Genomic DNA, 18,297 nt, shown 5'->3' with positions numbered 1-18,297 from the left:
GACTTAAAGGGGAGCTAACAAAATCTACAGACAGGCTGCAGGAATATCTTAATGAAGCCAGTCGAGAATTAAGTGATAAAATAGAGTCTCGTAAAGTTGAAATGCAGGAAAAATTAGTAGGACTTAGTAATAAGATTGCTGATAATTGTAAAAGGTTAGAAGAACATATCCAGGAATCGCGCGAGGAAAAAGCTCGCATGCGAAACGATATTACTGACTTAACCGAGAGACTAGATAGTGTCAATATCTTAGCTGTAAATGAAATACAGAAAAATAACAACATGTTACGAGATGAATTTTCTATGCAAACGGAAACTGTTCGTAGAGAATTATTGGAATCTATTAAAGAGGTCTCTACCAAACCTGTAGAGATTTCTTCAATAGATAATGTAGAATTAGAGACATTAACTCATCAAGTAGAAAAGGACCATACCGAAATCGAAAACATGAAATTTTTAATTACTGAAATATGCAGTAATCTTGAGACTGCCAAAGATAATAATATTGACGAAGGTACAGAGCGTTCACATCGTGAACACAGTGAAGAATCGATATTAGCTAATCGCGTATCCAAGACAGAAATGCGGATACAGGAAATTACTAAACGGTTATCGGAATTAGATAATAACGAGAACATTTCAGGTAGCAGAGGTAATAACATAATCAGAGACAACAGTCGCATCCAATTTGCTAGCACGGACGACAACAATATGAATAAAGCAATCACGGCAAGCCAATCCGATGCAACTCCGTCTCTGCAATCTAAACAAAATCCGACTATTTCTCTCGCAGAATGTCTGGATGACATAACGACAAATTCAAATGTAGCAAGTCGATTTCCTGTATTCAAACCAGGAGGCGAACTTCACCCTATAATCTTTATAAAAGCTTTTGAAACATCATTATCTCCTAAATGGAGTAATGAAAAACGCATTCAATTTGTAATAGGACATTTAGAAGCAGAAGCTGCGGAATGGGCAGTACTGCATAGAACTGAATTCAGGGATTGGGATGATTTTGTTAAGCAGTTTAAACAAAATTATTGGTCAAGAGGAAAACAACAACACTTAACTTTAGAGTTGTTAGACCCTCCTCCATATTCTAAACGGTGGGGAGGTTATAGGAATTATTTTGAATGGCATTTAAACCGTGCTAAATTAATTGAAGAACCAATTATTGAAAGTCATTTAATACGAGTCCTAATTAGTAGGTTACCGTATTATGTAAAGGAAAGAATGATAGAAAGAGAATGGTCACAGCCGTGCGAATTGTTAGGATATTTAGAGCAGTTAGATATACTTAATAGAGAAAGAGAAGACGAGAAGTTTAGATTTGGTAGAAATGACAATCCTCGAAATAATAATAATAATTCAGAACCACGAAAAGCTAATAACAACAATCATAGCCGGTTCTGTTATATAAAACGTCAATCCAAAGATAAAGAGAGCCAACAAAATCGTGGTAATAACTCTAAAGTGCAGAAATTACACAATAACGATCACGAGATAAATCATCCTCAAGTAATTAATGAAGGTCAAGTGGCAGGTGACGTCATCATAGAAAGTTCGGAAAGCTAGTAAAGTCCTTTAGTACGGGTCAACTAAAGGGAACTGTTAGTCAAGATTATACAAGACCCAATTGCAATTTATCATTAAGCTGCCAAAAGGATGGTGACTGGCAACAAGATTTACTTCAGGAAGACAATCAGATAAGGGAAAATATAACGTATAAACCCGTTATTAAAGGTTATATTAAAGATACCGAAGTAAATATTATAATTGATTCGGGTAGCGAAGTAAGTATTTTATTCAAAGAATTATTTCAGCTTAAAAGAAAATATTGGAATTTCCCAACTTTACCTGTAACTGGGGTGAAAATTATAGGAGTTACTGGTAAAAGAAGTCAAAATATTACTGAGGAAGTTTATGTAACTTTTGAAATTGCTAAACAATTAATTGCTCACTCTGTACTCGTCGTAGCCAACTTAAATGTGGCCATAATTTTAGGTATAGATTGGCTGTGTAAATATAAAGCTATATTAGATTTTAAAGACTCTTCCTTAACTATCCATAAGGAGGCATGTGCTTTTAAAGTGAGGTTTTCTAATGATCAAGTACCTGAAAATTGCTACGAATCCTTACAGATTAAGTACGCACCGACCATGAATCTATTAACAGATTTTAGTGATCTTGAGTATGCAGTATACCAATGTCAGGCTAGTAATAGTATCGAAACCGAAGTGAAAGAAAAATGTTATTCTACGAATTGTCTATCCGAACAAGAAAAGGAAGAGTTGGAATCTTTGATGTTAGAATTTAGAGCCGTCTTCTCAGATGAACCGGGGAGAATTAAAGATTACGTTTGTAAACTTAAGATTAAAGATAAAAAACCATTCTTTAAGAAACCTTATCCCATTCCAGTACAATTCAAAGAACCGGCTAGTAGAGAAATAAGTAAGATGCTAGAACAAAACATTATCGAACGGTCATGTAGCGCTTTTAACAGTCCGTTGTGGGTAGTTAAGAAGGCCACTGGTGGGGTACGACTAGTTCTGGATGCCCGGGAATTAAATAAAATTATAGAGATGGAAAGAGACAGACCTATTCCTATGGAGGACGTACTTCTTAGGATTGCTGGTTCTCGTTATATGAGTACAATGGATTTAACCGCCGGCTACCATCAAGTAACATTACACCCGGATTCACGGCAATATACGGCTTTTCTTTTTGAAGGCAGATCATATCAGTTCCAAGTTTTACCTTTTGGACTTAATATATCAGTGTCAACTTTCATTAGGGCATTAGATTCTGCTTTGGGTCAGCAATTGTTACAAAAGATTATTTTATATGTAGATGATATTTTGGTAGCTACTAAAACGTGGGAAGAACACGTAACGATATTACGGGAATTGTTTAACCGTTTAATTGACAGAGGAGTTACTTTAAAATTATCTAAGTCTTACTTCGGAAAGGAGGAAGTGAGATTTTTGGGGCATATAGTGGACCGTAAAGGTATTAGGCCAGACCCAGCACGTATTGAAGCTATTGCTCGATGCCCGAGTCCTAGAAATCGGAAACAATTGAAATCATTCTTAGGAATGGTAGGATTCCTGAGAAGATTTCTTCCAGGGCAGGATATTGTTAATCCTAAATTACTAGATTTATTAAAAGAGAAGTCAGTATGGCTCTGGGGACAAGAGGAAGAGAAAGTTTTTAATAAGATAAAAGGAGCGTTAACCGAAGCCAAAATGTTATACCACCCAGATTTCAATCAGGACTTTTGTATGTGTACGGATGCCTCTGATTATGGTGTGTGTTGTCTAATATTCCAAGGTGATCTGACCAATGAAGAGGGATTATATCGGCCTATTGGATTCGCTAGTCGAACTTTAAATAAACATGAAAGAAATTATTTTGTATCCGAGAAGGAAGCTCTCGCAGTGGTATGGGGTTTTCAACGATTTAGAGGATTATTAATGGGAAGAAAAACAATTGTATATACTGATCATCAGGCTTTAATCTTTTTGAACAATTGCCGGTTACTTCACCGTAGGCTATTACGTTGGGTATTATGCTTGCAGGAATTTCAGTACGAAATTAGGTATATAAAAGGATCTCAGAATGTAGTTTCAGATGCTTTGTCGAGGCTTCCAGTAGGAATGGAGAATATTAATATTGCTGAAGAACCAGGAACAAATTACCATGTTTATTTCCTTTTAACTAAGGAGAACGAACGTAAGGTTAAACGGATAGTAACTGCTGTTACATGCAATCAAAGAAATGACGATCAATATAGGGACCTTATACAAAACCTTAATAATGGGGACGAAGCAGTTAACACCCGGGGTGTGTGGTTACATTTTAACGACTTGTTGTATTGGAAAGCACAGAGGGAACACCAGAGATGGAAAATCTGCATTCCGAAAACTGTTGTGGACGAGTTAATTACTTATATTCATGAAGGTTACGGGCATTTTGGAATTCATAAATGTATTAAACATCTATTGAAGTATTATTATTTCAAAAATATGTCCCGTATTGTGAGAAGTATTATTAGGGCTTGTGAAACCTGTCAAAAGGTTAAAGTTAATAACAAATCTAAGCCTTATAAATTATATGCTGTAATTCCTCGAGGTTTGTGGGATCTACTGTCATTAGCTTTTTTCGGCCCTCTGCCTCGTAGTTCAGGAGGATTAACTTATGTGTTTGTTGTAATGGAATGTTGGTCCAAACATGTGAAGCTATATACTTTGAAACGAGCGAATACAGCAAGCGTTATACGCTGCCTCACCCGAAATTACTTTGTTAACTGGGGCATTCCTAAACGACTTATGTCTGATAACGGTAGTGCCTTTATTAGTCAAAGATTTCAAGATATGATAAAACAATATGGAATCAAACATATCTTAATTTCGAAATATCACCCTCAAAGTAATTTAGTAGAAAGAGTCATGAAAGAATTAGGACGATTATGTAGAACTTATTGTGCACATAAACATACTCGGTGGGCCAAACTAATGCCTGAATTCGAAAAGATATTAAATGAATTGCCTCACCTAACGACGGGATTATCACCTATAGAAATTTTAGGCAAACGAATTATAGGTGAGCCTTTACTAGCTGCTCTACCTTGGCCACCGGTAAATGAGATCCAACAATGCATTCCAGACGAAAAAGTTTGCGAACAGATTGTAAAAAATGCCGAACGGAGAATTAAAAGTTATAATCAACAGGCTATAGAACCCTCATTTCAGGTAGGAGATCTTGTGTTAGTACGATCTCATCCTAAAAGTTCTAAGATCGGTAAGGAATGTAGAAAATTCTTCTTTATCTTTGAAGGTCCATATGTTGTACATAAGATTGTACATCCCAAAGCATTACTTCTTATGGAACCTTCATCAGGTGTAATTAAAGGATTATATAGTGTTGATCAGATGAAACCCTTCATTCCTAAATAAGTTAATATTTAGTAGATGTTACACACGGAAGAGCGTTCATAGTTTATTCATGTGAAGTTTTTCGTGATAGTTACGTATTATTTTAAAGAATGGAACAGAAAGCTTAAACAAGTGTTCTACAATAATCTACTGGTACTTCAAAAAGAGAAAGATAACCAAAAGGGGGAAGAAATTTTGCTCTTAGGTCAAAAGGAACTTTGCATATTTTAAATTTACTCGGATAGTAGGAACCAAAGGGGATGGTTAATAGTTTAGGGACCATGGGCGTCCAGAGCTATATGGCTCACGAGAACATAGCAGAGTGCCTTTAATAGAGGTTTGTAATAGTGTTAATATAGAACACACCAAACGGGGCACTCTCGCTTGTTTCTCCTAAATAAGTTGCCATTACCCAACAAGGTGTCCGAAGGCAAAGAAAGCCGTGCCGAGATTCTAAAGAAAGTTTTGCTTGATTTCTTCTTGACCTCAGGTATAAATAAGGCATTAGGGAAAAGAATGACGTAAAGTAAATAGTACTATTAGTTATTGTGAGAAACGTAGTAGTAATATACATTTTTGGAAAGAATAACTCTAGTAAATAAATGAAACAAACTAATCTATCACAATTTGAACGCTCTGTCCTAATGTAACAACGTTAAAGAACGTACTAAATTAGTATTTATTAGCAACTATTAACTGAAGAGGAGCAATCTCCCTATATTCGGTTACGAATTACCATAATAGCACAATTAAGAGTAAATGACAAATAGTCACAACAATATCGTATTAAAAGGATTAAATCTATCTAAGAGCAAGGACTCTAGGTTACGTAAAATGTGAGGAAAATGTATTAACAGTTAAATATTGTATATTGAAAAGTTTTAATTTCGGTTAAAACCTGACAAACTGAGCTTGTGGGTGGGGTATGTAGTGGGACGAAATTAAGCGTCACCCATCCACCAAAGTCAGCCCAGTTTGCAGGTGACTATAAGTTTAATTTAGTTTTGTTTATGTGTTTTCTTATTATTTGTAATAGATGTGAATTATTTAAAAGTTTTGTATTTTTTTTATGTGTTTCATGTACAGAGAGGGCGGCGCAACGAACGGGGACAGCATCTTCGTTGCCGCTACCAGAGAGGAAATTGCTGGCCGCTATACGTCGCGGGTCGACAGCCAAGGAGCAACAGAAGATCCTGGAACCGAGTTGTTGCGTCGTGCTTCTAAAAATTGAAAATGAATTTTTATACTCTTTTTGTACAACAATGACGTCATATAGAGCTTAATCTTATGGAAATGTCAGTCACTAACTCTCAACGCTCAAGTTCACATCTGTATGTGTAGGAAGCTAATAAAATAGTGTATGCTACTAAAGCTGAAACACGTGTCTTGAAGATTTATTTATGAAGAATTATGTGAACGGATTAATAATATATTTGACAAGATTCGTGATTCTTACGGCGTTCACCGAAACTTTGAATCTAAAAAGTTTATTTAATGTGTGATTCTGATATCGATTAGATCAAGATAACGTGTGTCAATATAATTTCTGAGGAGAAACAAACGAAATTTAAATTCGAAAAAGTTACAAAAACCAATTGGCCCAAGTGATGTAATTCTTTGCACACGACTCAACTGATGTTTTACAGTTTCGTTCAAGAACCATTCTATGACAATTTAAAAGGAATATAAATCATTTTTGAAGTGAGTGTAACTGACGTAGGTGACGAAGTCTGCACATGGTCATATATATCAAACGAAAAACTAATACGTCGATACACTACAGCTTCCGAGGGATCTTAAAGCGGTGGGTGTGTCCCATTGTGAAGGCATTCCTGAGGTAGGTGCTGCATTGGCTTTGTGCGCTGTGTGCCTTTCTGGCGTGTGAGATAACATTGAATTTATGCACGATAGTAATCCTTCACATAAACAAATCAACAGACTTCACATCCATCCTAGCCACTTGGTTTGTAGGCAACATGATTTAGGGCAAACAGTGGTCACTTCCGAGCATAATAGGACCTTCTGGTAGTTGCTTCAGCAAGTAATACATTTGCAAATAGGTCTTAAATGCAGTAGTGTGCCATGAGCAGGGTGATGTAGTAGGGGGAGGCATTTTAGCACCAGAAAAGGGAAGTGATTCAGTCCTGTCGGCAGAGATGTAGTTAATAGGTCTCCTCATTGTAGAACCTTTCGCTGAGCCTCCTAACCCAATATTTGCCTTTCTGCAGGGACTTAAAACAACGAAAATGCAGATAAATACCTTCTGCACCATCCGAAATTTTCACCGTTTAATGTCCCTAGATAACTTGCACACTACTTTTGATTTTGAAGATGTAAGCTGTATTACAGAAAGCGTATTTAATGCGCAATCGATGTACTAGTGTCTCATTTTTTACTGTGTATAATTGATTGCAGTTATAATGAAAGTATTGTAAATTTCTGGGTAATAGCCAAGGAAATTTATTTAAATATATCGGTAGCAACGACAAAATGGAATTAGCTGCGCTGTTGTTCATCTTTGAGTTACGAAAGTGTGCGGAAGTCTTTGTTGGGCGCTTCCGCTGACACGGTGTGCAAATATGCTCGCGGCAGTGTAGGCGCTCCTGATTCGTTAACCTGCTAGTATTGAGAGCACGGTGGGAGTGGACAGGCAGAGGGAGCTGCTATCCCAACTGTTGCCTGTCCCATAATTGTTCGTGGTTTTGGAGACGACTCGACGGGGTTCTCTTCGAAGAGTAGCAGCAGCAACAACGGCAGCTCAGCATTGTCGTCGGCAACATCCTTCACCGTCCGCACAGCTACAACATCGCAAGACTGTTAAGCGAGAAATTATAAACTTACATTGCCACTGCCCCGCAAAATTTCTTTCGCAGAGTATGAATAACTTGAATAATAACTTGCAATAATTAAAACTTATAGGGCAGCTATGTTGTCATTGTCCTCAGACATTACTACAAAGCAGGGTCCCTTTCCTTTGCATTCAGTCACCTAGTTTCGCAAAATTGAATAAATATTTACTGCCAGTTTTGTGTGTTCGCTAATGACCAGTTTCAGTCTAAACTTCCTGCCTCAGTAACTATTCATTCTTGTATTGCATAATATACAGATACAGCACTAATTAAAAGCAGTCCATCTTCAGGCCACAAGTGGCCCATCGGGACCATCCGACTGCCGTGTCATCCTCACTGAGGATGTAGATAAGAGGGGCATGTGCTCTGCACACCGCTCTCCCGGTCGTTATGATGTTTTTCTTTGACTGGAGCCGAGTATCTCCTCAACTGGCATCACGAGGCAGAGTGCACCCCGAAAAATGGCAACAGCGCATGGCGGCCCGGACGGTCACGGTTATTTACTTAAATTTCTTTGACATTGCCTTTCTTAAGATTCTGCAGATTCATTGCCCTAGCGGGGTGGTGACGTGTAATTATCCCTTTTTAACTAATCAGTGTTTTCTTTGTGTTATCAGTGATTTTTACAGTAAATATTACGTTGTATCCTCCTCCCCCCCCCCCTCCACCTGTACGGTTCGTGAGCGATTGCTCTGTACTCCACCTATTTAAAAATTATCATCAGTATTTAGCTTAAGTTAAGAATAGATTCTTCCTTCAGAAGAGTCTTTTGTACACTTCTGTCCAACCAATAGACGTTATTTCCTTTTGTAATGGTAGCATTACTCACTCTAAAATTTCGTTAGGCATGTGCAGTCACGGTCAGATACATTGCAATCCAGTAGTCAGATTAGCGAGGGGGAGGTTACAGACTGAATGCTCTGTTGGTGCATTGACATGCATTATTGTGGTCCTTTTGGTACTGATGCAGTTGGAAAGTCATGCCAATTCACTTGGCGTTAAGCACTAAACCAATCTCCAATTGAATATTCCGTTGCCAAGTTCTATTGTTGCTTACGTATTAAGATTCAAATGTTGTTTGTTCTGCTTGCGGATGGAATTATTGGGGCTAGGACTACACCTCGGATTAAGGATGATTTGGTTATTAAATATTTCTGCAGAAACTCTCCAGCAGTATCCTGAGAAGATTTAGGCTGTCATCCTACCTCCTAACTGAGGAATTTCAGAGGAAGAGACTGTAGAATTCGTCTTGGACTATGTTCATCCGTAAATCGAACACCCTTGGTGATCTCGGGATTGAGACGTTGCGTTTGCTAACGATAGGCGTGAAGAACTGGGAACTTTTATGCGTCCTCGACCCTTAAACGTGGAACCCAGTGCTAGAGGAGGTGAGAGAAGTGGGGTTGAAGATAAGAGGTATTTTCGCTGCAGGAATGCTGAACATTTCGTTCGTGACTGCCCCACACAGGGGAAAGCTTGGCTGAATAGCTGACGGCAAAGGAAAGGAAGCACAGTTAGGCAGGAACCGGCCATTACGTGATCTAATCGCATAATGTTGGGTCGTAATATCTGCCATTTGTCTGTGCTAGCTTGACCCACGATGCAGTCCAGTTGACTCTGTGAGTCATGTTTCGTGTCTGGATTAACGGTGGTATCTTAAAAACTGCCTAATTTGGAATCTTTATTCTCTGCGAGGCACCTTACACAGATGTTGTGCTGTTAATGGGCAGGTATCGCCCCTGATGGGTTAATGTAGAAGGAGTCTGTCTACACAACACTTTTTATAGCCGATTCCTCCACTGGTCGTTCAAGATCTTTTGATTAGTTTGCTGTTGAGCTGTCATTGGATCCAGGCCTTTGATGGGTAGGTGGTCCTTGCTACAACATAAGTTGTTTACAGAGAGTAAGTGATGTGTGTATGAAGTTTGGTTGAAATCAGTCCCCTGATTTAGGAGGGTATGTGGAACTTATGTAGATACATACACACATTTATACATATGTACATGGGTACATTCATTTTTATTATGCACATGGAAATGGAATTATGATTCTGCTTCTTTTTAAACTGTAGTAACATGAGTTGCCCAATGTTGTTGTACAAGTGATTGAATGACGAGTAAATATACCACAACCCCCCCATGAACCATGGATCTTGCCGTTGGTGGGGAGGCTTGGGTGCCTCAGTGATACACATGGCCGCACCGTAGGTGCAACCACAACGGAGGGGTATCTGTTGAGAGGACAGACAAACGTGTGGTTCCTGAAGAGGGGCAGTAGCCTTTTCAGTAGTTGCAGGGGCAACAGCCTGGATGATTGACTGATTTGGCCTTGTAACAATAACCAAAACGGCCTTGCTGTGCTGGTACTGCGAACGGCTGAAAGCAAGGAGAAACTACAGGCGTAATTTTTCCCGAGGGCATGCAGCTTTACCGTATGGTTAAATGATGATGGCGTCCTCTTGGGTAAAATATTCCAGAGGTAAAATAGTCCCCCATACGGATCTCCGTGCGGGGACTACTCAGGAGGACGTCGTTATCAGGAGAAAGAAAACTGGCATTCTACGGATCGGAGCGTGGAATGTCAGATCCCTTAAACGAGCAGGTAGGTTAGAAAATGTAAAAAGGGAAATGGGTAGGTTAAAGTTAGACATAGTGGGAATTAGTGAAGTTCGGTGGCGGGAGGAACAGGACTTTTGGTCAGGTGAATACAGGGTTATAAATACAAAATCAAATAGAGGTAATGCAGGAGTAGGTTTAATAATGAATCAAAAAATAGGCGTGCGGGTAAGCTACTACAAACAGCATAGTGAACACATTATTGTGGCCAAGATAGACACGAAGTCCACGCCTACTACAGTAGTACAAGCTTATACGCCAACTAGCTCTGCAGATGATGAAGAAATTGATGAAATGTATAATGAGATAAAAGAAGTTATTCAGATAGTGAAGGGAGACGAAAATTTAATAGTCATGGGTGACTGGAATTCGAGTGTAGGAAAAGGGAGAGAAGGAAACATAGTAGGTGAATATGGATTGGGGCTAAGGAATGAAAGAGGAAGCCATCTGGTAGAATTTTGCATAGAGCTTAACTTAGTCATAGCTAACACTTGGTTCAAGAATCATAAAAGAAGGTTGTATACATGGAAGAATCCCGGAAATACTAAAAGGTATCAGATAGATTATATAATGGTAAGACAGAGATTTAGGAACCAGGTTTTAAACTGTAAGACATTTCCAGGGGCAGATGTGGACTCTGACCACAATCTTTTGGTTATGAACTGCAGATTAAAATTGAAGAAACTGCAAAAAGATGGGAATTGAAGGAGATTGGACATGGATAAACTGACTAAACCAGAGATAGTACAGAGTTTCATGGAGAGCATAAGGGAACAATTGACAGGAATGGGGGATAGAAATACAACAGAAGAAGAAGGGGTAGCTCTGAGGGATGCAGTACTGAAGGCAGCAGAGGATCAAGTTGGTAAAAAGACGAGGGCTAGTAGAAATCCTTGGGTAACAGAAGAAATATTGAATTTAATTGATGAAAGGAGAAAATATAAAAATGCAGTAAATGAAGCAGGCAAGAAGGAATACAAACGTCTCAAAAATGAGATCGACAGGAAGTGCAAAATGGCTAAGCAGGGATGGCTAGAGGAGAAATGTAAGGATGTAGAGGCTTATCTCACTAGGGGTAAGATAGATACTGCTTACAGGAAAATTAAAGAGACCTTTGGAGAAAAGAGAACCACTTGTATGAATATGAAGAGCTCAGATGGAAACCCAGTTCTAACCAAAGAAGGGAAAGCAGAAAGATGGAAGGAGTATATAGAGGGTCTATTGGAGGGCGATGTACTTGAGGACAACATTATAGAAATGGAAGAGAATGTAGATGAAGATGAAATGGGAGATACGATACTGCGTGAAGAGTTTGACAGAGCACTGAAAGACCTGAGCTGAAACAAGACCCCGGGAGTAGACAACATTCCATTAGAACTAATGACGGCCTTGGGAGAGCCAGTCCTGACTAAACTCTACAATCTGGTGAGGAAGATGTATGAGACAACGAAATACTCTCAGACTTCAAGAAGAATATAATAATTCCAATCCCAAAGAAAGCAGGTGTTGACAGATGTGAAAATTACCGAACTATCAGCTTAATAAGTCACAGCTGCAAAATACTAACACCAATTCTTTACAGACGAATGGAAAAACTGCCAGAAGCCGACATCGGGGAAGATCAGTTTGGATTCCGTAGAAATATTGAAACACGTGAGGCAATACTGACCTTATGACTTATCTTAGAAGAAAGATTAAGGAAAGGCAAACCTACCTTTCTAGCATTTGTAGACTTAGAGAAAACTTTTGACAATGTTGACTGGAATACTCTCTTTCAAATTCTAAAGGTGGCGGGGGTAAAATACAGGTAGCGAAAGGCTATTTACAATTTGTACAGAAACCAGATGGCAATTATAAGAGTCGATGGACATGAAAGGGAAGTAATGGTTGGGAAAGGAGTGAGACAGGGTTGTAGCCTCTCCCCGATGTTATTCAATCTGTATATTGACCAAACAGCAAAGGAAACAAAAGAAAAATTCGGAGTTGGTATTAAAATCCATGGAGAAGAAATAAAAACTTTGAGGTTCGCTGATGACATTGTAATTCTGTCAGAGACAGCAAAGCACTTGGAAGAGCGGTTGAATGGAATGGACAGTGTCTTGAAAGGAGGATATAAGATGAACATCAACAAAAGCAAAACGAGGATAATGGAATGTAGTCGAATTAAGTCGGGTGATGCTGAGGGAATTAGATTAGGAAATGAGACACTTAAAGTGGTAAAGGAATTTTGCTATTTGGGGATCAAAATAACTGATGATGGTCGAAGTAGAGGAGATATAAAATGTAGACTGGCAATGTCAAGGAAAGCGTTTCTGAAGAAGAGAAATTTGTTAACATCGAGTATAGATTTAAGTGTCAGTAAGTCGTTACTGAAAGTATTTGTATGGAGTGTAGCCATGTATGGAAGTGAAACATGGACAATAAATAGTTTGGACAGGAAGAGAATAGAAGCTTTCGAAATGTGGTGCTACAGAAGAATGCTGAGGATTACATGGGTAGATCACATAACTAATGAGGAGGTATTGAGTAGAATTGAGGAGAAGAGGAGGTTGTGGCACAACTTGACGAGAACAAGTGACCGGTTGGTAGGACAGGTTCTGAGGCATCAAGGGATCACAAATTTAGCATTTGAGGGCAGCGTGGAGGGTAAAAATCGTAGAGGGAGACCAAGAGATGAATACACTAAGCAGATTCAAAAGGATATAGGTTGCAGTAGGTACTGGGAGATGAAGAAACTTGCACAGTATAGGGTAGGATGGAGAGCTGCATCAAACCAGTCTCAGGACTGAAGACCACAACAACAACAAGAACTGCCACAGTCATGTGTTCTGAAGGAGCAGGTGAATGTAGTAGTATATTTTCGAAGACCAAGTCCCAGTATTCACTGCCATTTTTCTTAACCACTTGGAAATGCTCCGTACGTAATGATCTCGATGTCCGCGTGGGACCAACAAAACGGCTCCCTTCTACAGCAACAACACTGTCACGCAGAAGGGAACGGGCGTCTTCCCGGAGACGTATGGGTGAAGAGTCTGCAGGTTGCAGGGGTGGCAACAAGCAGGCGGCGCCAAGGCCAAAATGTGGTTTCGATAGATGACTGGCAGCAGCGTAGCACTCTGTCTACTGAACAGTCTGCGTGTAACAGAGCGCAGTAATGCTGCAGAACATTTGTCTGATGTTCTACCTATTGTAAAAAGAATTGGTAGAAGCGTTGCGGCCTTCCAGTTTGTCTGAGACTAACAATATTAGCCCACTGACCTAATGTTTTTCTGTAATGTATGTCTTTATATTCTACTAGTGAATTGGAAAATACATTAGCCTTGCAACAAACTGAAAACATTTTCAGTAATTCCATGTCCTAAACACAAAATAATTATAAATTTTACCCCCATTAAAAAAGTCGCCATTCAGGCAGTACACAACTGTAAAACATTGCCATCACCGAATTGCTATGTCACTGCAAGATGTTGCCACCGACTGAGTTGCACCGTTACTGGAAAGTATAAGGATTAATGGTAGCAAGGGTTATTGGTACGTAACTGAGTGTTGGAAACTGAGGATGGTACCATATGTATCCGATTTTCCAATGTTATTGTTGTTTTGGAATTGACGTCCCTTACTGTTCCCCTCTATCAGCATTCGCATGACTTCTCCATTTACAGACACTCTCATCCTCAGTGAACAAAGGTTTAAGGGCACTAGATAATTTAGAAATGCTGGAGAAAAGCAACTGAAGTCACTACAGCTTAATGTTCCATTTCCAGTCAGTGTGTATGTTAGTATTCATGAGATATAGCAAACGAATGGCTCCCCACTTAACCACAATTTACCATGCACCGTTTGAGTGCGTCTATATAAATAATCTTGTACGTCCCACATCTTCATCTTCAAGTGATTTCTGAAACACATTCACACTTCATTTGTAAAGATCGTAGTACAACAAACTCACCTTCCCCACAACAATTAGCACATCTCTCATGATATGCTACTCACGCTCCTCACACCTGTTGTTCCATGAGACGTAGAAATAAGTAACCGTGTGCAGTATCGTATCAGTTCTTTCGAGACATGCTCTGTTCAGTACAACACCGACGTCTAATAAATAAAATAAATTCTCGCAAGTCTATTTAAGGCTGTGCTTAGATTTTAGTGTAGAGCAATAATGGCATTAGAAGCCACATAGGTCATGGAGTTGAGGTATCAGGGTAATGTGAAGGCATAATGATAATTGAGCAGTGATACAATTTGCAAACAACATTGCTGTTCAGAAAAATTACTAAACTATTGGTTGAAATTCCCCTAAAACAATTAGATTAAAAGAGCACAATAATGCAAGGAAATCCCTTATGGCTTGACAATCAGTATTAGGAAGTCCCAAAATAATACTACAAAATTGTTCACTGACTGCAACTGAATCAATCTGCAGGTGTGTTACAACTGTCGTTATTTATAATGAGTTCTAACTGAATAATACTTGAAGCCTTCAATCAGAAAGTAAACAAAGGCAAATCTAAGAAGTAAAAGATAATTTTGTGATTAAAGCTTCAATTACGCAGAATAAGTACAATGCAGTCACGCTGTCACATTGAAAAGCTGATTTAAGCGAATTCATCGTACTAAGTAAAAGCTTTCCTTCCATTCACAAGTCACCTGGTAATATGAATAACTTTAGATCGTAAGAGTATGATAAACCCCTAACATACTTCAATCATGAGAGATATCGTGATGCCAGACTCAAATCATGAGAATTTAAGTACAGCCACGAAATATTCTCCTGGTACAACGGGCCAGTGTCACAATTTGCCAGGAACCAACTATGACTCATCTCTTCACGTGCACGCTGTACGACCTTGTGGTTCTGCTGCTCCGTGATGCTCTACTGGACTGCAAGACAGCACCAACCACCCATGCTCCTTGTATACGGGGCCGCTCACTTGTGTTGTCAGATGAAAATCGTGACTCCCGAGGAATATGCTCATAGGCTCAGTGGCTCCGCCTCTGGCCGACAGATCGGGAATCAACCACTATGTAACAGACACACCAGGCAACATGCTCTCCATGAGTTAAGTGCCACTTCAGGTTCCGGCTACTCCGCCGCCACATACAAAACTCATTCCTGCTCCTGCGCCCGCCTGTTCATACACACGCGGTGGCACTGTACTCAGTCTCTTTATTGGCTGTGCTAGTGTCTAAGGGTACCGCTCATTCGCGACACAATGGAAAACTTTCTGACGAGTGTGAGTTAGGGAAATCAGGGTTTAACGTCCCGTCGACGTCAGTGAATAGTTACTTACTGTAGAAGGATCTCTCTTTGGAGGACTTCTCCACTCTACATCAGTTGCCCTGTATACCCATTCGTCAGCTTTCATGATGGTGACAGTTCTCCTCCTTCAGATCCTTCTACCTCATTACAATTACTTCGCTCTCCATGTTATTCTTGGTCATCCACGCTTCCTCTTTCCCGGCGTCGACCGATCCAGGACTGCTTTTGGCCATCGTCCTTGCACCATTTCCCATACATATCCACACCACTGAAGAGCTTTATTCTCAATTCTTTGTATGACTGGTTGTTTCGTATCCATTATCTCCCTAATTTTCTCATTTCTTTTCTTTTCTATTCTGAATATCCTTCCTGCTCTCCCTATGCCACTCCCTTCCTGGCGCTATTAAGAATACAGACGTTGTCCCATTTGCAGTTGTTGTAACCTGTAGAGAATCCTTAAGCAGCCCAAACAGTTGGAAATCCGAGGGTGCCAGGTCTTGACAGTAGGGTGGATGAGGCAATGATGTTCAGTGGCTGTGACAGGAGGTCTCGAGCGTGGCTGATCGTCGAGCTCTGTTTCTGCATTTCCTGAGGCCGTAACTTCCTTTACCAATCGTCTAACTGTACTCGTATCAACTGCAGCATCGCCAAACACTCCACACACACATTTGTGGGTGTTCACCACGTTTTCTTTTTCTGCACACAAGAATTCAATAACAGCACGCTGCTTGTAACGTGAGTGGTATGTAAACAATGTCACGCTGTACTACCGCTCAGCCATCTTCCAGAACGGTTCGAAACTTCACCGGTGCACAGAACAAAATTCAAATGTGAAGCACGAACAAGGACGTTTGTTTATGAATATTAATTGCTTTTTTGCCCGCCCGGTTAGCCGTGTGGTCTAACGCACTGCTTTACGGGCGGGAAGGCGTGCCGGTCCCCGGCACGAATCCGCCCGGCGGATTACTGTCGAGGTTTGGTGTGCCGGCCAGTCTGACGATTGTTTTTAAGGCGATTTTTCACCTGCCTCGGCGAATGCGGGCTGGTTCCCCTTATTCCGCCTTACTTACACTATGTCGCCAATTGCCGCGCAAACACTTTCGCCCACTTACGCGTACACCGTAATTGCTCTACCACATAAACATTGGGGTTATACTCGTCTGGTATGAGACGGTCCCGGGGGGCCACTGGGCGCTGAACCGAACAATAACACTGGGTTCGGTGTGGGGCGGTGGTGGGGTGAGTGGACTGCTGTAGGCCGTTGTGGGGTTGTGTACCACTGAGGGCCACGGTAGGGACGAAGATTCTCCGTCGCTTCTAGGTACCCAGTTCCATACAATACAATACAGTACAATGGCTTTCTAAAATAATGTGAGGCATACTTATTGAATGACCCTTTTATATATTGTGAACATACTATATTACATAACAAGAAAACAGGTGTATGGGAACATTTGTTGCGGAGAATAGAAGGCACAAGAAAAATATGTATGCAAATATTCATTAAAGGAGGAAACACATTTGATTAGTTATTTTGAGAGTTTAATTAAAAATGATGGAATCCAGACACAGTATATCATGAGACAGAAAAGAAAATGAGAATAATAAAATACATATAAGAGAGCAGAAAATTAGTGGGAAAAGATTATGATCGGATTCACGAATGGCGTGATAATAGCAACGAATCAAACTTTGCACTGGGATACAAACCCAGGACTCTTGATTACTGGACTGATGCGCTATCTGTTAATTCCCACCAGTACTGCTGATACCACATTTGCACGGACTACCCTAGTATGCCTCCCTCACCGATACAAATTCTAACTCATGTCACAGCCCATTCCTATTGACCTTCTAAAACCGCATCAGTATCGCCAAGGCTATCCGATATTGGAGTAACTCTAGCAATGAGTGCAATGCAGTTAATCCTGCTTGTACCTCAAGCGTAAGTGTAGATGATGTACAGCGAAGCGCCAAAGAAACTGGTATAGGCATGCATATTCAAATACAGAGATATGTAAATAGCAGAATATGGCGTTGCGGTCGGCAATGCATATATACGACAACAAGTGTCTGGCACAGTTGTTCGATCGGTTACTACTGCTACAATACCAGGTTATCAAGGTTTAAGTGAGTTTGAACGTGGTGTTATTGTCGGCGCACGAGTGATGGTACACAGCATCTCCGAGGTAGCGATAAAGCGGGGATTTTCACGTACGATGATTTCACAAGTGTACTGTGAATATCAGGAATACGGTAAAACATCAAATCTCTGACATCGCTGCGGGCGGAAAAAGATCCTGAAAGAACGTGACCAACGAAGACTGAAGGGAATCGTTCAAGGTAACAGAAGTGCAACCCTTCCGCACATTGCTGCAGATTTCAATGCTGGGCCATCAACAAGTGTCATCGTGCGAATCATTCAACGAAGCATCCTCGATATGGGCTTTCGGAGCCGAAGGCCCACTCGTGTACTCTTCATGACTGCACGACACAAAGCTTTACGCTTTGCTTGGGCCCGTCAACACCGACTTTGGACTGTTGATATGTGGAAACACGTTGCTTGGTCGGATGAGTCTCGTTTCAAATTATATCTAGCGGATGGACGTGTACGGCTATGGAGACCACCTGAAG

The sequence above is a fragment of the Schistocerca piceifrons genome, chromosome 8 (assembly GCF_021461385.2).
Source record: "Schistocerca piceifrons isolate TAMUIC-IGC-003096 chromosome 8, iqSchPice1.1, whole genome shotgun sequence".
NCBI classification, from domain to species: domain Eukaryota; kingdom Metazoa; phylum Arthropoda; class Insecta; order Orthoptera; family Acrididae; genus Schistocerca; species Schistocerca piceifrons.
Note: the sequence above shows the minus strand (reverse complement) of the source record.